This window comes from Panthera onca, chromosome B3, assembly GCF_046562875.1.
Source record: "Panthera onca isolate mPanOnc1 chromosome B3, mPanOnc1 haplotype 2, whole genome shotgun sequence".
In the NCBI taxonomy this organism is placed as follows: domain Eukaryota; kingdom Metazoa; phylum Chordata; class Mammalia; order Carnivora; family Felidae; genus Panthera; species Panthera onca.
In genome coordinates, this window is record NC_138344.1 from 46,155,029 (window position 1) to 46,177,627 (window position 22,599).

Below are 22,599 nucleotides of genomic sequence, written 5' to 3' on the forward strand. Positions count from 1 at the left end.
ACAATGCATAATTACCAAACTGAGAAACAAATATCCTGTAATATTATAATCTGATAAGCTATAGAATGACGTGATTTATTTTTGTCGTATGAGCTTCAAATCTCCGATGGCTTCTGTTTGATCAGTAAAAGGGAAACAGACATGAGTTCATTTCCCACCTGATGCATAGAGCTGTTTTCTTAAACTTCTGTGATAATAATAATCATGTTTTTTTTTTAAAGTTTTATTTACTTTTGAGAGAGAGAGAGGGGGGGGCAAAGTATGGGGGGGGAGGGGCAGAGAGAGAGAGAGAGAGAGAGAGAGAGAGGGAGACAGAATCCAAAGAAGGCTCCAGGCTCTGAGCTGTCAGCACAGAGCCCGATGCGGGGCTCGAGCTCATGAACCATGAGATCATGACCTGGGTTGAAGTCGGATGCTTAACCAACTGAGCCACCCAGGTGCCCCATAATAATAATCATCTTGTCTCTTTGTTAAATGTATGTTTCCAAGTCCTCCAGAGATTCTGATTCAGTGCCACTGGGATGTGGCCTAAGATTTGTGCTCTTGACACAAGAAAAGCTTGAAAAGAAAATATAGGCGTGAACTGAAGGAATAGTCTGCTTTTAGAATCAGACAGCTCTGGGCTGAAATCCTGGTTCTTTCACCTACTAGTTATGTGGTCTTGCACAAATTAGTTAACCTTACTTAACCTCTTCTGAAAAAGAGTGGAAATAAAAACATCTCCCTCAAAGTGTGTTGAGAGGATTAAGAGAACCAGAGCTGTGGATCACACCTCCTTTTGTGGGTGCTGCTCAATCATTTCTACCTGAGTTCATTTGAATGTTATCTGCGAACTTACTTAGCATGTAGGCAAAATGGTTTTCAATTCTTTGTTTGCTTCTGCTGTTGTGGGTGTTTTGTTTTGCTTTACTTATCTTTTCCATTTATTCAGCAGGTATTTGTAAAGCTTTTAATGTGTGCAAAAACTTGGATTTCTCGAACCCCCTAAGCACCTCCCTGATGGTGTGATGTGTCCACCCGACCCACCCCAGGCTTTTAAAGGGACTGACCAAAATCTTGTGTAAGTGACTTGATGTAGCAGGTCCCTAGTTGTTTAGGGGGCTCCCTGAGATCAGAAGTGTCATGTCCTTATCCCTCCTTTGTGCCAGAAATTCCGGTGGGGTGCCTGGGTGGTTAGGTCAATTAAGTGGCCAGCTTCAGCTCGGGTCATGATCTCGTGGTTCATGGGTTCAAGCCCTGCGTTGGGCTCTGTGCTGACAGCTCAGAGCCTGGAGCCTGCTTCTGATCCTGTGTCCCCTCTCTCTGCTCCTCCCCCATTCACACTCTGTCTCGCTCCCAAAAATAAATAAAACATTTTTAAAAATTTAAAAAAAGAGATTCTAGTTTTCTTGAGTCCAATCATCCATATACCCGTGTGTGTGTGTGTATATCTTCTCTGCATTGAGGCAATTTTTTCTCCTTAGCTTTACTGAGATATTAGTGACATATAACATATGTAAGTTTAAGGCATACAATGTGATGATTAGATACATGTATATATTGCAAAATGATTACCACCGTAAAGTTAGTTAACATCTTCATTCCTTTGCATATTATGATTTGTGTGTGTGTGTGTGTGTGTGTGTGTGTGTTAAGAACTACTCTGCTAATAACTTTCAAATATATAACAGAGTATTGTTAATTATAGTCACCAGCCTGTGCATTAGACCCCCAGATCTCATTTCTCTTATTGCTGGGAATTTGTACCCTTTGACCAGTATCTAGAAATACAGAACACTTCATGAATTTGTGTGTCATCCTTGAGCAGAGACCATGCCGATCTTCTCTGTATTGTTCTAGTTTTAACATATGAGCTGCCAAAGCAAACACCAAGTGTACATTTTCTTTTCTTCAACAGAAAACATTCATTTAAGTAATCCCATTTGAGGGGCACCTGGGTGCCTCTGACTTTGGCTCGGATCATGGTCTCCTGGTTTGTGAGTTTGAGCTGCGCGTCAGACTTTGTGCTGACAGCTCGGAGCCTGGAGCCTGCTTCGGATTCTGTGTCTCCCTTTCTCTCTGCTCCTCCCCCACTTGCGCTCTCTCTCCGTTTCTCAAAAATGAATAAAAAATTAAATGATCCCATTTGATTTTACACAGAATATGGTCTAGATGTTTTGTACTATGCAACGTCCCCTTCCTGGCCAGAAAAGCCTTTGCACTTTTTCCTTCCATCCTAATAGCAAGAATTCATTGGATTTCTGAGGGATATACTTATACTTTCTTTATAGTTAGCCTTGCTTCAAATGAATTTAAGACACTTTTTAAGGATGCAACAATATAAGACTTCTTAAAAAGAAAATTCAGATATGGCAGATAAGGATGGGAAAAATAAGGTGAATTCATGAATGAGGTGTCATTTTAAATACACATTGTGCTGTTCATTTCATGTCCTGGTCATGGGCCAGATATTTGCTCTGAACTTTCAAGCAGTCATTGCAAACTCTATACAATTGAGAGATGACCGTGATGATTCTCAAGCCAATTATTAGGATGATCATCTATATGAGCCCTGAATATTGTTTTAACTTTTCCACTATCCCAAGACTTTAGGTCCAAATCAACACCAGGGTCATCAAGAATCTACAGAAGGGTCATGAAGTGCCTTGGAAAACTGTGCTCTCCAACATTCCAGCCAAATGAAAAATGGATCAAGGAATAAGGAGGCCTCTTGATGCAGAGGAGGTGATAGCTGGGTGGAAGAGCTGGGCCAAAGATCAGCCAATCCCTTGGTCCAGAAGTCATCACCATGGCAACAGTAGTTCCCGCAGCTCTGCTCCTACCAGCACTGATACCCTTAAGGGGCACCAGGAAAGAGAGGAGCCTGTCATACTTCTGGGTGAGGCTTTTGGTGAAGGAAATTTATGTATTTTTTATTCATAATCACTGGGAGAAAATAAACAGCCTCTTTGACATTAACCTTGCAAACCCAACTGTACGAAGTAAAGGCAGATGTCTGGCCACACAGCCTGGCTGAGGCCAGGTGTGCGTCTCTTGTGTAGGAAACCTGTAGCCTGCCTCAGATTTGCCTTTTATTCTCTTTACTTTCTAGTAACTGTGCTGCTCAGGACTTTCAACAAGAAAAGCCCAGAGGAGGATAGTTGCTTTTGAAGCCAGCACTCTTGTCTGCCTCATTCATTTCAAACAGAGGTACTTCTCAAAGGGATGAAGGCCTGTGTACAAATAACAATGCCCACTGCATTCTCTTGCCATCAGCTGTGATGTGGTGGCTTTTGATTCTGCACAGAGGCTGCCTTGTTTCAGAAACTGATTGATGGTTCTCCTGAATGAAGGAGGCAACAAGAACAAACAAACGGGGCTCATGGTAAGGCAAGGTACTTCAAGAGAATGGGCTTGAAAGCACTTAAAATAAAAGGTAAACACAGCCTCCATGAAAGTAAAGAATTCTGAAAGGAATTGAGCTGTTCCTGTTGATAATTTGTAGTTCTTAAGGATCTTCACGTGTTTTGTGCAAACACGCATAAGCTCTTTGGAGACATCTGACTTGGGATTTTAGACTTTTTGGTGAAGGAGAAAGAAAAAAAAAGATGAAATCCAAACAGATGTCATAAAGCAGGGAAAACTAATTGAAATAAAAAACATGGGTGGTCTGAGTCAAGTTTAAGGCAGTGAAACAGAAAACAATGCATTGAAAGAGCTGGTAATGAGGCATCTCTGAAGAGGAGAGGTTGGGTGATTTCTCTTTGGAAAGACTTGGAAAAGCCAGCAGGGCTCATTAGAAACACCGTGGGCACTGCTAGGTCTGCTCTGTGTAAGCTCTGAGAGATGGGCCTCCTCTTCCTGTAAACCCTTTTCCTTCCCTTTTGCCTGATAGATGCAAACCAGTGAAAAATCAACATGAGAAATCTAGCCACATTAAATGCTTTTATAAGAAAACCCTTTAAAATTCCCTGTTGGCCAGCATTCTTCATGAGTCTGTGTGGGGGGGCACATTTCAGGCTAAGGACGAGGTACAGGATGAGGAGGGGAGTGAGGGAGGGAGGAAAGTTAAGGGAAGCAGGAATACATGTCCTGGTCAGTGGACATGTTCTCATTTATATACCATGTTCTCATTCAAAAAAATGTCTACCAGCTAGGTGGGATTCCACTGCGTAACTAAGTTAGGGTTAATATCACAGTTTCACAGAAAAAAAGTTGATCACAGACACCCTTGGTTGTCTACCCAACAGCCATTCTTTCCTTTAATTTTTTGCTTGCAGAGTCCCTGTTTTGATTGGAAGTCCTCCTTCTCTTGTTGTGAATCAGGGAAGGGTGACCCTACCTTGAACTATAAGAATAAATCCTGATTTTTTTTTTTTAATGGCAACTGAGGTAGACGGAATTTTAAGATGGCTCCCACGATCTTCATCCTCTGGTGTTAATTCCTGTGATTATGGCAAAATGCAGATTATCTGTGTGGGCATACTCTAATTTAAGTTATTTATTTATTTATTTATTTATTTATTTATTTATTTAAAGTTTATTTATTAGAGACAGAGTGCACTAGCAGGGGAGGGGCAGAGAGGGAAGGAGAGAGAGAATCCCAAGTAAGCAGACTCTGTGCTGTCAGTGCAGAGCCTGATGCAGGACTTGAAGTCACAAAACCGTGACATCATGACCTGGGCTGAAACGAAGAGTAGGATGCTTAACCGACTGATCCACCCAGCATCCCTCTAATTTAATTCTTTTAAAAGCAGGGAGTTTTCTTCAGTTGGTGGCAGAAGGGAAAGTCAGAGAGATAAAAGTATGAGAAGGAGTCAGTGCACCATTGCTGGCATTGAAGATGGAGGGGGCCTCGCTCTAGGGTGGAGAATGGCCTTTGGACTTGAAAGTGATCCTGGCGGACGGTCAGCAAGGCCACGGAGACCTCAGTCTTACTGCTGCAAAAACCTGAAATCTACCAAAAATCTGAATGATCTTGGAAGTGAATTTTTCCCCAGAGTCCCAGATGAGAGCTCGGGCCGCTAACACCTTGATTTTAGCCTTGCAAGTGTCTAAGCAGAGAACCCACTCAAGCCTTCCCTGATTTCTGGCTTATAGAACTCTGAGAAAATAAATGGGTATTGTCTTAAGCTGCCAGGAGTTAAGCTGCATTAAGCTATAACACAGCCATAGAAAACTAATAAAGCAACCTATAGGTAGTGTCAAGAAATCCATATTTCGACTCAGGAAGAATTAGTTTTCAGCGCTGGCCCTAATTAGGAATCAGAAAGTTACCTGCAGCAGAGATGGCTATCCAATAGCCATTTCCAACTTTCCTCCTTGTGCACCTACCCCCCCACCCCCACCCTTAAGGTTACAGATACCAGATTCTTGCCTTCCCAGCTACCCTTGCTGCTGGGTGGTCATATGACCTGGATCTTCCTTTGGATAAACTCCTGCAAGGACATGAAACTAGAGTTGAAGCAGCCATCTTATAGACACGAGGTGACAAGCCTAAAAATGGTAGGGTGGAAAGGAGGCACAGGTAGGAAAGGGTCCATAGGCATCCAGGGGCATGAAGGATGAGTATTCCCTGAGATTCTTTCCCAGTGCGTAAAAGTTTATATGGCCATGTATCTATGCTATATATTAAGCACTAGTCCTATGACCTTGGACCATTCATCTAAACTTGGTGAGCCTCAGGGGTGCCTGGGTGGCTCAGTCGGTTAAGTGTCCAACTTTTGTTTGGGTCATGATCTCACTGTTCGTGGGCTCAAGCACCCCCACCCCCCTTGTTGTCGGACTCTGTGCTGAAGGCTCAGAGCCTGGAGCCTACTTTGTATTCTGTGTCTCCCTCTTTCTCTCTTCGCCTACCTGCTCACTCTCTCTCTCTCAAAAATTAATAAACTTAAAAAAAATTTAAACTTGGTGAACCTCAGTTTACTCATCTGCTAAATGGGGATAACACCCATGCCACTTAGTTTTATGCGGGTCAGACTTGATTGTATATGTGAACATTAAAGGGCAGCTCTGAAAAACTGTCAGAGCCTAGCTTGGTGCCTGGCATATAGTAGGTATGCTCAATAAATATTTGTTGGGTCGATGTGCTGTGCATGGGTTATTCTCATTGCACTGTGAGCTTGGAGGTTGGGCTCCATAGAACACCTAAAAAAGAAGGATTTTATTAAATGCTTCCTTCTTGGCAGTGATGTACTAGGCTTTGCAGCTGAGAAAGAATTCAACTTTTGTTTTCCATGTATTAGTGGGAACACTAAATATGCCATGATGAGGCATTTGTTTTGATGAGGGATAGAGTCAATTATTATTCTCCCATCCTGACTTTCTCTATGAGTTAGGGTGTGAAGATATCTGTTGGCTTTGACCTAAGACTGTTGTGTGAGGTGCTTTGGCTCCAATCAACAGGGTTGTGTCCAAGGCAGGCCGGCCCCCTGTGAACTCCCAGGCTGCTGAATCAGTCAGCCAGCAGGTGACAGGTGGTGCCTTTAAGACATTGTGGAGCAAAAAGAGACAGCCATACCTGGCCCTTTAAAAGCTTCCTTATTTCAGACAAACTGAGATACTATTTGCTTTCTCAGGTTGGCCCCCTATAAGGTTGTCCACCTTCCTAACTCCTCATCCATGGTTCTTAGCTCATATATTCACTGCTGGGTCTCACCAACCACTCAGCTGGCCTCTCCTTGCTGTAGTCCTGGGACTGTTGCTTGCTGCTGACTCTCTGAGGCTAAGCCATCCTGGGTTTTGGTCTTGCCACAGTGGCTGTGAAACATGCCGTAACACCACCAAGAACCAACAGATTGGCATCTAAGAAAGATTTGTTTCAGGTTTCTCCCCATATTGGAGTGAGACAGAGGAGAAGATCCGGTGCTCAGGGGCTAAAATGCATCAGGCTAGCGAGACTGGAGACACTACAGTCTGGGCAACTTGGAGAGTCACAGAGAAGCTGAACATAACTTTGAAGTGCTGAGACATAGACGGTATAACACTGATGAAATAGGATGAGGGCGCATGGGGGTCAATGATGAGAGAGCAAAGCCGAGATCAGAAGAGGCAAAGAACATCTTGATACTAAGAAGGCAAAACCATAGGCTGGGAACGGTGGGGTTGAGTATAAAGCATGCACACCAGAGTCAGAAGCTGGGGGTGTGAGGCCTGCTCTATCTCTTACTTTTACTCTTTCTGTGAGACCCCGGCACTTGTGGCCTCATGGGGTTATTGTGCATTTTCGAGGATCTGAAATGAGCATGACAATAGCATAGACAATACGATAAAAATGTGATGGATGTTGAATTCCCCTTGGCATTTGGGTTTATTCCTGTATGTTTGATACAAAGCATGGGTGAGGACTTTTCTAGGCTCTCACAGCCACTCTCCTCCCCTGCGGGAATGATGGAGGCTATGGGGATGGCCTCGAGGAGGACATTCCTTAGATGGCAGCAGGGAGGGTGACAGTCCCTTAGAGTGGGTGACAAGAGCATTTTCCACCCCACCTGATGGCTCAGAAGTTCAGTCGTGGAAAGTGCTCAGCTTCTGAAGAGCTGGATTACAGACACCGGCCGCCTTATTTACAGTCACAGGTCAGTTGGAACAAAAAATGAGCCAGTGAGGAAAATTGGTTTTGAAAATAGGTCAGCATCTCATACATTCCTAGAGCTGGGAAGAAACCTAGAAGGTGCCTAACGAATAGCTGCCCACGGTCTGCCAGAGCCCTGCCAGGAAAGGGGCTCCCTGCCTCAGGGTGCCGCACCCCTGCCGGGTCCCTCTGCTTTCTCCCGTGTCCTGGTGTCCTCCAACATGAGGTCTCATCCTCCGCCTTGACTTGCCCTCCCTGTCCCACTGCCCTCTGAGACCCTCAGCACACATTTGTGCCCTCTTCCATGTAGCAGTCGGTCAGATGCTTGGCCCTGGCTCCGTCTCTCTCACAACATTTCTGGGTCGTCTTCACTTGTTTCTGCTTGGTCGCTCTCTATCAGGGATATTCAAGCTTTTCTAATTTAATTTTTAATGACACCTTTTTACTTGGAGGTAATTGTAGATTTGTATGTAATGGTAAGAAACAATACAGAGATTCTGGGAGCCTTTTACACGGTGTCTCCAAGTGCCCAGCAACTAGTAAGTGTTTGCTGAATAAATAACTGAGCTGACTGCTTGATCTGGGCGGTGCCGTGGTGGGCACTGTGGGGGGATGAGGGGAAGACATGGGGGGATAGGAACTGTGACAAGGAATCCCGCTGTCTCCATGCAGCTTCCAGGGACAAATGTGGGCATGGCCCGATTCACCTGGGTTTCTTTCTGGGCCTTCTTCTCTGTGGTTCTTAGGCCCTCTGTGTGGCAGCCCCAGTGGGACTGTGGGGGGGACAGAGGAAGATTTCCTCCACGAGCCTGTTCTAGGAGAGCCAAAGACACTGTCCCCACCCCTACTCTCAGTAACCATCAGAGTTGGACTAGGACTGTCAAAGGGTTCAAATCCACCTCTAGTCACGGTTCCATTTCCCCCTCATTGGTGTAAATATGCTTTTTCATTGCAGTGGAAAATAACAACATGGAAAACCTGAGAACCAGACAATTCTCAGAACTGGGCAGGAGTCAGCAATGTCTCAGCGATGGGAGCAAAATATTCGAATATTGTGGACAGCAGACGTGTGGGCACACGCCCCACTTCCTGCCTCCCCCAGCTCCACCTCCCCCTGGTCCCTGCCTCAGCAAACCCAGTCGGGTTTTTCCCATGGCCGCTGTGCACAGGGCTGTCCCACACAAGCCCAGATGGCTGCCTCTATGATGGCTCTGTGATGCCTCATTACCCGTATTATGTACTAGTATGTGCATCACATGTTAAATCAACAGTATCGGGTGTGCTCGGGTAATGGATTGGCTGGTTACTCTCTTTCCGAGCAGTTACTCAGGCTTGCCATCTGGCGAATCTAATAACCAGGTGGTGAACCTAAATAACCTCACTTTGATGGGGGTAGAAGGGACCCCAGTTGGCTCTGTTCCTGCCATCTGCAGCCGCCTTCTTTAGGAGAGACGTGTCCAGAGATCCAGAGTCATGCTATTTCTTAATCGAGTAGCTTTTAGTTATCAGAAACACTCCCACTTCATTTATGCAGAACTCTGGTCTCCAGCATCTTTGCCAATTTTGAATCATGCAGGAGCCAGGAGGCGAGCCAGCAAAGGCTGTGTGCAGCCAAACGGCATAGCCTTCCTCACACCAAAGTTCTTGGGCCTCTCTTCTAAAAAAAAAGCTTCTTTTTTTTTTTTTTTTTGAAGTTTCACACAGAAAATATTTACTTCTCCTTGACACTCAGTGATAACCATAGAGTTCATCAGATTTCCAAAGATTCGGTATATGGGAGACTGTGGAGTAGTGGGGAAAAGAGGGTGTGAAACAGACAGACACATGGACAAATAATGTGGAATGCCTGAAGACACTGAAACTATTCAAAGCAGATCCAAGAACTAAAGCCACAGCAAACTGGGGTGGTTCAGAGAGGGACAAGGTGTGCCACACCCTTGAATATGGCCTGAGGTCACCACTGTGTAATGATGGGTATAATATAATAAGCCCGTGTCATCAGCATCATTAGTTGTGATCAGTAGACACCATTTCAGGGGCAGAGATCTATGTCATATGTTATGGTGATGTCCTCTCTAAAGGGTTAAAACAAAAAGTTAGATATGTAGGAAATTAAATACTCAGGTCTTTGAGAAAAATCATGTCTGTGGAAGCAAAGTGAATCAAATTATTCCATAAGATTTTAAAAAGACTTATGTTTTCATTATCAGAAAAGAGGGAGGTTTACCGAAGAAAATTTAGAAAAATATATATGGAAAAGAATAAAACAAAGCATATAGTGCCTGACTCCAAGGTATAATCGGTGTAAGTATCTGGTTTGCTTTCTTATTCTGTCTTCACATAGATTTGTGTATTCATATCCATTCATCTATCTGCCTGCCTACTTATCTATAAGTAGTTGGAGCTGATACATAAGAAACTGAATCATACCACTTTGTGACTTGCATTTACCCCCACTTAGTACACTGATAAGGTGCTTTTCATGTTAATAAGCATTCGCCTTCAGCATCGTTTTATCAGCTGCATTGTATTGCATGAAATGATAGCCATCCAAGCAGTTAGCGTAATTTAGTGATTCCTTGTAAAAGCATATATTGCACAGCAATATCTGAGAACTAAAAAAAAAAAAAAAAAAAATTATGAGCAAGTAGGACATGGAGACTTTCTCTATATAATCACTGCCAGACAATTTCACTGCTGTGGCAGCAAAATTGAAAGCTTCAAAGCCAGGCCTTTTCATCTTCGTGAGCCATACTGGCTTCTTGCCTCTTGTTGGGTACTTAGAGCCTGGTATCTGTAAAGATGCTTTTGGCTGTAACTAACAGAAAACTCAAAGTAGCATAAGTAATTAAAAATATTTTACATTATACGAATCCTGGAGATATGGCTGATCCAGGGCTTGTTAATGCAGTGACTCAAAGGCATCAGCAAAGATTTGTATTTTTCTCATCTTTTTTCCTCTCCACAAAGGGTCCCCAAATTTTGGCAGCTATTCCAGTTACTATATGAGGACACGATAAAATCCTGAGGCAGAAAAAAAATGATATTCTCTTCTTTGTGTCTCTTTTTAAAAAAATTATTATTAAAAAAACACTTTTTTACGTTTGTTGATTTTTGAGAATGTGAGCAGGGAAGGGGCAAAGGGAGAGGGGAACAGAGGATCCGAAGCGGGTTCTGTACTGACAGCAGACAGCCCGATGCGGGGCCCGAACTCACCGTCTGTGAGATCATGACCTGAGCTGAAGTCGGACACTCAACCGACTGAGCCACCCAGGTGCCCCCAAAAATTATTTTTAACTTTGGTAAAATATATATCTCATAAAACTTGTCATCTTAGCTTTTTTTAAGTGTCCAGTTTGGTAATGTGAAGTTTATGCACACTGTTGTGCAACAGGCCTCCTTACCTCTTTTCATGTTGCAAAACTGAAACTCTATGTCCATGAACCAACAACTCCGCACTCCCCCTTCGCCCCAGGTTCTGGCATCCACCCTTCTACTTTCTGTCTCTATGAATTGGATCCTGTAGGTACCTCACATAAGTGAAATCATACATTATTTGTTTTTTTGAGACTGGCTTATTTCATGTACCATAATGTCCTAAAGTTTTATCCATGCTTTAGCATGTGGTAGAATCTCCTTCTTTTATAAGGCTAAATAATGTTCCATTCTACGTATATACCACATTTCGTTTATCTATTCACTGTTGTTGCATACTTGGGCTGCTTCCACCTTTTAGCCATTGTGAATAATGCTACTATGAACATGGGTGTACAAATCTCTCTTGGAGACCTTGCTTTCAATTCTTTTGGCTCTAATCCACAAGTGGAATTACTGGGTCACCTGAAAACTCTACTTTTAATTTTCTGAGGAACTGCCAAACTTTTCTCCCTAGTGCCATTTTGCATTCCGATCAACAGTGCAATGTGTTCCAATTTCTCCACATCCTTGCCAATACTTGTTTTCTTCCCTCCCACCCTCCCTCCCTCCCTCCCTCCTTCCTTCCTTCCCTCCCTCCCTTCCTTCCTTCTTTCCTTCCTTCCCTCCTTCCTTCCTTCCTTCCTTCCCTCCTTCCTTCTCCCTCCCTTCCCTTCCCTTCCCTTCCCTTCCCTTCCCTTCTTGTTGATAGTAGCCATCCTAATGAGTTGAGGTGGCCCCATGTATTTCTTTTTTTATACCAAGGAAACATTTATGTTAATTTCTCCTGTCTTGTTGGTTAGAATTATGCTCACATGCCTCTTTTGAAACCAATCCTTGGTAAGAAAAATGGAGCTATGATTCATTTACTTAGAAAACAGCATGTGCCCTGGGACTAAGAGCTCTGATACTGTATTAAGGGTCAACTGCTTGATTCTCACAGTGGAGAGCGGTGCTATTTCTTTATTTATTTGCTTATTTTATTTTAAGTTTATTTATTTGTTTTGAGAGACAGAGACAGAGAGCGAGCAAGCATGAGCAAAACAGGGGAGGTACAGAGAGAGAGGGGGAGAGAATCCCAAGCAGGCTCCATGCTGTCAGCACAGAGCTCACCTTGGGGCTCGATCCCACAAACCGTTGAGATCATGACCTGGTTCGAAATCAAGAATTGGGTGCTTAACTGACTGAGCCACCCACATGCCCCTAGCATTGCTTTTTAATTTTTAAACTCTAATATGTAAACAAGTCACCGGAAAATGTCAAAAATGCAGATTGTGACTCGCTGGGTCTGGGGCAGGGCCTGAGGGTCTGCATTTTTATTTAACTCTCCAGAGATGCTGATGCAGCTGGACTGAGACCCACATTGAACAGTGAGGGTCCAGCACATGCATCATAATCCCCTGGGGAGGGCTTGTTAACACCCAGATTGCCAGCCAGGCCCTGACACCAAAGTCTGTGATTTAGTCGGTCTGGGTGGGGGCCCAAGAACTTGTGTTTCTAACCAGGACCCCCTAAGAGATGCTGCTATTGCTGGTCCAGGGAGCATGCCCTGAGAACCCCTGGCTAGGGGACAGTGGCTGGGGCCAAGCCACTAGCTTTGGACCTGGGGGCCCCCTTTGTCCCTGTGTAACCTCAGCAAGTTGCCTAACCAGTTTCCTTATCTGCTAACTAGGGCTGATAATACCACCTGGGTTAGATGACTTTTGTGAGGCACTGCGTTATGTACTACATAATGTTAAGTCATTGTTGTGCCTTTCAAATAGGTAGGATTAAACTGTGTACATCTGCTGCTCTTCGGAACGTCTTTTGGGAGGCAAGGTGTCCCTCTCCTCAGGCAAGTTCGGAGAAGCTCCATGCACCAAGTTTTTCACCAGGCTGTTGATTCCTCATTAAGTGTGGGGATGCTGGGTACTGCCAACTTTTAACCTGGATGCCCAGGATCCTTATAAATAAAGAATGCAGCAAACCCGAATGAGAGCAGCAGTGTCTCAGGCTGCAGCAGTGAGCCTCCCTTAGCTTCCCCGGGAGAATCTGCTCTCTGAACACTCAAAGTCTGTTCTGGCTAGCAGGGATTAGAAAGAGAAGTTCCTGGCATCCCAGGCAGCACTCTTTCTGAGTGCTTTAATCATATGCAAGGCTGAAGTAAAGGGAGGAGGTAAGCAGACCCCTGCAGCCAGGCTTTTTTACCTGCTGATGCCTTCGGGCTGGGGACAGAGCTCAGCAGGCTGGTGAACATTTCAGGCAGAGCAGCAGCAAAGCCCAGCAAGACCCATTGTGTGGCACTACCAGCTGAGGCCCGGTTTGTCTGGGACACCAGTGGGTGACCGGGTGGGGCTCCAGGCAGGGTCAGGTCACACAAGCACTTGTATGGGATCCTGGGAGGTTCCCATAGATAAACTGTATTAATACATGATGGATTGCAAGTAACAGAAACCAACTTGCCTTAGCCTAACCTGAAAGGGGACTTTATTTAAGAATTTAGGCTGTTTCCCAAAACCCAGGGGCAGGCTGTGGCATCCCTGGGGGCGGGGCTGGACCAGAGAGCACAGAGACATCCTGCTCCTGATATGAACTTTGCTTTTACCGTCTACATGGGTGATCAGAAATGTCTATCCCACAGCACCCATGCTTACACGTTTTGGATTTATCCATGTTGAGAGACTGACCCTTTTTCATCCCAACTTCAGATTTCTGGCTAAGAGGGTCTGCTTGGCCATCTCAGGTCAGGCGCTCAGATGGACCTATTGATGTTGCCATGGGAGGGAGCAGAGACGTATTGTCCAACATGGCTGCTGCAGCCCTTGGTTGTGGATCAAGGGTAGGCAGTGAAAGGCTTCTTTGTGAATCAGGCAGACACTCCACATGGGCTACCTCAGAGGAAGGACAGAGCAAACCTTGAGCTCTCTTCCCACCTGAGGTTCTCCTACTGGACCATTATGTTCCATACCTGTTGCCTCCCAGCCAGCAGTGGAGGGAAACACAAGTGCAGAGTTTGTGATTATTGGTTTGGGCTCAGAGGATGGGGGCCTGGCTACGCACACAGGCATGTGACCACTTTGGAAACAATATTGAGCTCCCCTGATGCAGTCCATGAATAGCAGAGAGATCAGCCTGGCTACCATCGACTCAGAAGCTGGGAAAACAAATGACAGCAAACTACCAGGCAAACAGTTCTTCCAAAGAACATCAAGATATGCTTCCCTAAACGTATGACTTTTAAACAGCAAATTAGTGGAAATCCCACCCACCCATGATCTCACTCTGTTTTCTTTGTTCCCTCTCCTTCCAGCTTCTGCCCAAATGTGCACAGAATCTTCCTTATAGCTTTAGAAAGTATAAACAACATTTTGTATTCCATGTTATGTAATGAGTACTTTCCATGCTGCCTTGTCATCTTCTTAACTATCTTTGTCAGTATGCCATCCTTCAAATGAAATATATTATACTTTACTTAGCACATAATTAAGGTCTGATTTAAAATTTGAGACTGTGGAGCTAGAAGGAATCTTAGGAAATCGTTGAGGCCAAGGAAAATGAACCTGGAGAGCAGAGTGAGTTCCCTAAGTTCAAAGAGCTAGTGAGCTCCAGACCTGAGACTGGATTTGATTCATTTCTTCAAACATATGTTTATAATTACCCACTTGATGTCAGGTAGTGGTGCATGGGTTTCCTCACGCTTCAAATCGCTTTTCACCACATTGCATGACCTAATTAACATTTGTTAGATAGGAGCTGTTTCTTATTTTTCTTAACAGAGGGAATCCTTTTTCAATTCACTGTCAGGAAAATACAGGTTGCGGTACTGAAATGAGTAACAGCAATTTTAATTCAGACCGGTTTCGTGACTGACGGGTAGGTAAGTCAGCATGCAAAGACATTTTGTGGTTCCCAGGTTTGGCTTGCTGTCTCGATGCCCTTTGCAAACTCCACAGGGATTTTAAGATTTAAGTCTGGTTATAAGCTTATGCAAGCTGTTAGTCACCTTTTTAGATGAAAAGCACCACAGGATTAAGCTTGAAAATGTTCCGTGCTTCACTATGGATTCCTTTGGAGTAATTCAGCAGTAGTATGATTTTGAGGGAGAAGTGATTGAACGGATACATTTCAAAACACATTTGCATTTGAAAATGGGGGTTATCAGCTAAAAGAACTATTCTTGAAAGGTACACATGCAGGGCAAATTTAGAACAAGCAGAACAATTTAGACATGATAGCTATGAATTGCCCTAAAGCTTAAAATACTGGGTGCTCTTGATCACACAGAATCTTGGACATGGTTTGAATCATGAATATTTGGTGTTTTACTTTGGAAAACACATTGGACAAGGAAATCTCATCACTGCTGTAGGTCCACAGATCATTCCAAATGTTCCAGGCAGGCATCAACACATGGTACATGCACATTCGACCAGGAACCAATCGTTGGATGAGCCTATGCTTTTGGTAATAGAGAAGAGGGTGGATCCTGGAGTCAGATTGCTTTTGTGGGTATCTTGGTTCTAGCACTTACTGGATATGTGAACTTGGCTGGGTCTCAGTTTGCTCATTTGCAAAATGGGGAGAATACTCTTTAATTCATGGAATTGTTGTATTGAATTGATCGTGTTAAATCATGTAACACAATACCTCTCAAACTGGAATGTGCTCACCAATCACCTGAGTTCATAGGAAAATCAGTAGAAACAGAGAAAGACAAATATTGCAGGCTCTAACTTAAATGAGGAATGTAAAAAAAGCCGAGCTTATAGACACAGAGAGTAGATGGTGGCTGCCAGGGGATGGGGGTGGGGTGTGGGGAAGATGGGGAGATGTTAGACAAACGGCAAAAACTTCCAGTTATAAGAGGGATAAGTTTGGGGAGCTAATGTACAACTTGATGACTGTAGTTAACAACACTGTATTGTCTTCTTGAAAGTTGCTAGGAGAACAAACCTTAAATGTTTTCATCATAACAACAATGAAATGATAATTATGGGAGGTGAATGATGTTAACTAACCCTACTGTGGTACACCCATAGATATATATATATATACGTTATGGTAAATAATATATACATTCATTAAGTCATCGCACTGTACACATTAAACTTTACACAAAACTATATGTCAATTATATCTCAATAAAGCTGGAAAAAGAAAAAGAAAAAGAATAGGTGCAGTAGGTCTAGGGTGTGGCCTGCTGTTCTGGATTTCTGGCAAGCTCTGGGTGGTCTCCAGGCCATGCTTGGAGCAGCGGGGGATGCAGAATGCCTGTTCGGTGAGCAACATTCAGTCCTGCCAGTGTTATCCTTCAGATGGATTTCTCCTTCTCTTTCTCCTTGCCACATTACTGTGGCCTCTGCACACCTCATACTTTCATTTCTTTCTGTTCCAGATCTTGTGCACTGGCAGCTCCTGCCAGTGAATAGGGAAAAGGTTAAATTAGGCAGGGAGAGACAAGAGAGCCTCGGGAAGGCAGGCTGTAGCTGCAAGTGGGAGGCTGAAGAAGCGGCAGGGTTTGGGGGGAAAAAAGGATGAAGGTATTCCTGACCCCCCAGGCTAGGTGCCATGCATGGAGTCTCACAGACTTTCTGATAAGTCCTAGTAAAAAGTCGGGGACAAAATTCTTCAGCGGCAACCCAGTAGGGACCCCTCTCACTCTTGAGAGCTTTGTACTTTCCCTCAATAAACTCTATCACTTTGCTCGCTCTCTGCTGTCCGCGAGATTCATTCGTTGATTCTGTAAGACAAGGACCCGTGTCTCCCTCACCCTCCTGCAACACCAGATTCTTGCAGTTGACTGCGCATGCACCCATGGTGTGCAGCATGTGAGGGAGATCATGCAAATGTTGAAATGGTCCCGTTCAGAGTTGGAAAAAGCCGTTCCCTGTCAGCCATGCCTTACACCATGACTTTCCTGGGTTTAAAGGGCCTTTGGAGCAATTAGTCAATTTGAAGTTCAGGGCCACTGTCAGCTTTCAGAGGATGTCCCCTTCCTTCCCCATTCCACACTGCCTTTGAACAAGAGAAGTTTCTCCATCTTCACATCCTAGAGAGAGAGGCTTCTGGTCTGAGCTCTGTGCTTCTCTGTCAGCTTCCACTGACTTCCACCTGGACTCTTTCTAGCCCTGGTGTCTGTCCTTGTGCATCTGCTACTGACACATCATGGCAGTATAACTTGGGGTTTGCCGTCTTGGTACCTTCAGTGCTTGGTCATCCCCTCTCATTGATTCGACCCACATCAGACCTCACTGGCTACAGAGATGCCCTGAGCACCAGCCACATTCTCCATCTGGTCACTTGGCCTCTCTCACAATGGCCACCCAACGTGGGTCCCTTGCTCTCAACTCTGTCCCTTACTATGCACAGGTGAGAACTTCTGGGCACCTCCACACCACATGGAAGTGGAGACATTCAGGGGCACTGAGTCCTCTCTCTTCTTGAACATCCCACGTTGTCATTCGGACCAGCCATGGCCACCCTATGGTGGCTCAGGTGCAACATGAGGTGGTCTCTGCTAGAATTCCAAATGGAAATGCAGTGAATCTTGCTCTCAGTTCAGCTTTTCCTTCTTTCCCTTCAGTTTTTATCTACCCCACCCCCTTCCATGAGCTAAGGCTCAGAGATGGGGTGGGAGTGGGGTCTCAGGTAGCTACTTCTTCCCAGGCTCATCTCTCCAGAATTCTCTACGTCCTCCCAGGTAAAGCTCTACTTTCCATTCTGTCTGTTGGAAATTGCTCTATGTCACATCTCCTTTCCTACCTGTGGACTCGGTTCTAGGTGGATCCATACTACTGCTCCTTCCCTGAGGCAATAAACTTCATATCCTAACCACCGTGATGAAAAGGAAATGTGGAAAGGGAAAGCTTTTCCTTACTGAGAAGGAAAATCAGATTTTTAAATATTTTAAAAATATTATCTGTATTATGTATTATAGCTGCTGCATATACAATAGTAGTGAAAAATGGGATTTTTTTTTTTGCTCCTTTTCTTTGCCTTTAGCAGACATTACCTATCACATTACACAGCCTTGGAAGCCTTCTTAGCAGTGTTGCAGGTAATCAGGGACAGTCATCAAGAGGTGGCCTTGGAGGCATGGACAATTTTTGATCACTAAAGAGTTAAGCTCAAGGAAGAAGTCAAGGAAACTACGCAGTATCTAGATCTCATCCAAATAGGCAATGTAAGTTTTAGATTTCAGAACTACGTAACTGGAAGTCACTTTAGGGTGTGAAATCATTACCATTGCCCCCCCAAAATGATCATCCAACCTCTGCTTGTATAACTCAATGACAGTGAGCTCACTGCTATTGCAGTTTTAGACTATTCTAATGAGTAGAAAGGCATTCAGTATATTGTACTGAGACCTGCCCCTTGTACCTTGGCTCCTACACATATTTCATTCCCACCTGCACCATTGGCCCTTCAGCTACTTGAAGACAGCCACCATAGTGCCATTAGTGTCTCCTCTCTGGGCTCAATCTGCTCAGTCCTTTTCACTGGCACAGGCTCCAGCCCCCACACCAGCTTGCTGGCTCTCCTCTGGGTCTTTCTCTATTTGACGAGCCATTAAAAACTAGGATGGTGGGGCGCCTGGATGGCGCAGTCGGTTGAGCGTCCGACTTCAGCCAGGTCACGATCTCTCGGTCCGTGAGTTCGAGCCCCGCGTCAGGCTCTGGGCTGATGGCTCGGAGCCTGGAGCCTGTTTCCGATTCTGTGTCTCCCTCTCTCTCTGCCCCTCCCCCGTTCATGCTCTGTCTCTCTCTGTCCCAAAAATAAATAAAAAACGTTGAAAAAAAAAAAAAAAAATTAAAAAAAAAAAAAAAAACTAGGATGGTAACTTTGATGGGAAATGTCCCCTTCTCCCACAAGTTTTTTAAAAATTTTTTTATTTGACACAAAAGTTGCATGTAAAGGGGCTGATTACTGGGGATGTGTAAGGGCTGTCTGTTGTAGCCTGATGCTGTATTCTTAGAAATTCTAGCTTGTCCTAATGCGATCTCCTTTCTCTTCCCCTCCTCTCCGCTCCCCACGACACACACACACACACACACACACACACACACACACACACACACTCTTCTAGGGGGCATCATTCCTCAGCTGGCTACTCAAAGCAGTGGCCTGCATATGCTGGTTTTACTGCTTGCTTGTCCAAACTGCAGGCTTAGTAAGGAGGCTACAGGGGAAATGTTTTCAGCTCAAAGACTGCCTCTGAATTCACTTAGTTTTGAGCAATTTATGAGAGTATCCTGCGGGAAAAGATTGGGAAAGTCCTGAAAGGGACTTGCTCATGCCCCTCAGTTTTGCCACCACCAGGCGATTTGATGCTGCTTCTTAGTGTGGGAATCCAGTGGACTCTTGCAGGCTGGAGTTAAGGAATCATCAGTAAAAAGAATGATGATAATAAAAACAGCCAACATGATTGAGCATTTTGTATGTGTTTGCCCCGGTGCTGCCTGCTTTACATTTATGAACTAATTTAATATTCACAAGTTTGGCCCCTTGCCCAAGGTCACAAGCTAAGTGGTGGAGCCAGTCTGAGCCCACATGCTCTGGCTCCAGAGCCTATGCTGTAAACCCCACTGATACTGTGCATTAATGGCACCATGTCTCATAATAACCAACTCAAGTCAAAAGACACAAGGAAGTAAATTTACGGTATTGAAGAGCAAAAACTCCCAAACTTTAAGGTTACTGTCTCTGTGTCTCAGTTCCTTCATCTATAAAATGTGCTAATATAAATTAGCGGTTCTATTTATATAAATAGCACTAAAGATAAATTGTTTCCTCCTCTCCTCTTCAAAACACATAATTTCAGTTGTTTTACAAACAAAGCCACATCATTTATTCAAATTTGATATTGGGTTCTGTTCTACTAAGATCTTCATGGTCTCAAGTGTTCCTTTAGAGTTTTAACCAATGGGGTCTTTTCCTCTGAGACCCCTTGTATGTGCCACACTTATGCCACTTCTCTCATTATGGGATGTCTCCTGTTCTCTTCCTGTCCACCCAAGTTCTACTCATACTTATGAGTTTCTACTTAGCCCATCTCCTCCATGATCTCCCCTGACTACTTTGACCCCTTTCCCCCCACTTTGACTTCTCCTTTGTCTTAAGTGAACACAAAGCTAGTTGTATCCCACCAATTAACATTTTTAAACATTTATTACGTGGCTCTAATGATTCTGGATCAGGATTTCCCAACCACAGCACTATGACATCTTGGGTGTTGTGATGGTTACTTTTATGTGTCAACCTGACTGGGCCATGGGGTGCCCAGATACTTGGTCAAACATTATTCTGGGTGTCTCTGTGAGGGTGTTTCTGGATGTGATTAATATTTAAATTGGAGAACTGTGAGTAAAGCAGATTGCTCTCCCTAACATGGGTGGGCCTCATCCAATCAGTTGAAGGACTGAAGAGCACAAAAGGCTTACCCTTCCCTGAGTAAGAGAATTATCTTGCATGATGGTCTTAGAACTGGAACATCAATCAGATTTTCCAAGTTGTATAGCAGTCTGCTGGCTTTTAGACTTGAACTAGGACATGAGCTCTGCAGATTTTGGACTTGCCATCCTCTGTAAGATCATGAGCCAGTTTTTATAATAAGCCAATTCTTTATAATAAGTCTCTCCTCATATATATACATATATATAATAAATATAATTATATTATTACAAATATATGATAATAAAATAAAGTATAAATAAAAATAAATTATATATAGTATAAATAAGCATAAGTTATATATTTATTGGTTCTTTTTCTCTGGAGAACACTGACTAATTCAGGCAGGATAACTCTTTGTTGCAGGGGCTACCCTGTGCATTGGATGTTTAGCAGCGTCCTGACCTCTACCCACTTAATGCCAGTAGCATCTACCACAGCCCAGTTGTGACAATCAAAATGTGTCCAGACACAGCCAAATGTCTTCTGGGGCAGCAAAACTGTCCTGGTTGAGAGCCACTGTTCTAGGAATGCGGGAGAACTCCGGAAGTGCCTCTGCCAGGGTTTCTGCTGCCAAGGACCTCAGTGTCTATTTAGGACTCAGCGCCGACAGTCAGGAGTCCATATGGGGACAATTAACTACTAGCTTGTGAAACACACTGCGATTTAATTTTTACTTAAATTTGTGATTTTCTTTTTGGGGAGGAGGAGAGAGAAATCGAAGAAACCTTTATGAGAAAAAGTGGAAGATGTCTTTCACTGGAGAAGGCAAGTCATGTGGAACATGAAGTAAGAAAAAGCACAATGCTCTACCCTGATTGTCCCAGACAAGGGTAATTCTTAAGGAGTTATCACTTTTCAAATATTGGAAGATTCCTTAATGAGTGAAAAATTGCCTATATGTCTCTGCTCTACTGCCTAGCTCTACTGAGCAACAAATCTTCCAAGTCCACTTGTAAATTCCACTTGAGTCCTGATCGTTTTGAGGAATTAGGTGATTCTTCAAATGAATCCACAACCCATTGTTGCCCTGGACACATTTAATAACAGAATTCTGGGAGTGTAAGATTAAGAGACACAACCCTTCAGTCTTTCCCCAAACAGTTTTATTACTGAAATGATTCATGCACCGGGAGTCATTGAAATTGATCATTAGTAATTTATATTCTTTGCAGACAGAGCTTTTGAGGTTCTTTTCCTTAGTTGTTCAATGTCAGTTGCCCAGTGAAAGCTGTCAGTTGTTCAATGAAAATTTTGTTCAGTTCTCTAAGAAATTTACAGTCCTGAAGACATTCTAAGGCCTGTGGGGAGTTGAGATGTGGCTGTTTGCTGGTTTTAGCAAGCTGTGCATGGCTGAATATATAATGCATTAAAGCTAGTGCAAGACACAATGTGATAATCAATAGCAATGCGGTGTGTGCTGAACAGTAAGATTTAATATTAGCTTAGCTTTGCAACAAGAGGCAAGACACAAGTCAACCTGGGGAGGGGGGACCCAGGGAGGGCAAGCTCTCAGCTGGGTTTAGCAATAGTGTGGTCCTGAAGTGGATGCTGAAGGCTGGCCTGCGCGCTTGGGGGGAGAATTCAAAGTTGGGCTCTGACACCTCTGCTCTCCTCGTCTGTTTTCATATGTGGAGGTTATGTAAAAAGAGCTGATTTCTGGGGCACCTGGGTGGCTCAGTGGGTTGAGCATCCGATTTCCGCTCAGGTCATGATCTCATGGTTTGTGAGCTTAAGCCCCACGTCGGGCTCACTGCTGTAAGCGCAGAGATTGCTTCAGATCCTCTATCCCCCTCTCTCTTTGTCCCTCCCCCCTTTGCACTCTCTCAAAAATAAATAAAATATTTTAAAAAATTAAAAGAGTTGGTTTCTGCCTTACCGAGTCACAGGACTGTTGTACTTGAAGGGAGTTGGGGGTCATGTGGTTTAAGCCTTCATTTTATAGGTGAGGAATTGCAGGTCAGGAGCGGTGATAGAATAATTATAATAGTAATATTAACATATATAGAGTGTTAATTGTCTGACAGACACTGCTGAGGGCCTATAGACCTCTCACTCTACCTCTGTGAGGTAGGCTCTTTTAGTATCTGGCTGTTACAGATGAGGAAGCTGAGAGTCAGACAGGTTTAGTCATTTCCCCAAAGGCACACTAAAAGTTAAGAGCTGGCAGTGTGGAAATCTCCCTCAGCAGGCTAGTGCTTTTT

The 22,599-nt window shown here is 44.0% G+C and overlaps 1 non-coding gene across 1 annotated transcript; it reads right to left on the minus strand.

Moving 5' to 3' along the window:
- Window positions 1-1,762: 1,762 nt before the first annotated feature.
- On the minus strand, window positions 1,763-1,869 carry LOC132670499 (U6 spliceosomal RNA). The gene has a single exon (XR_009606736.3). It is a non-coding gene; the product is annotated as a U6 spliceosomal RNA (small nuclear RNA).
- Between the last annotated feature and the right edge of the window lie 20,730 nt (window positions 1,870-22,599).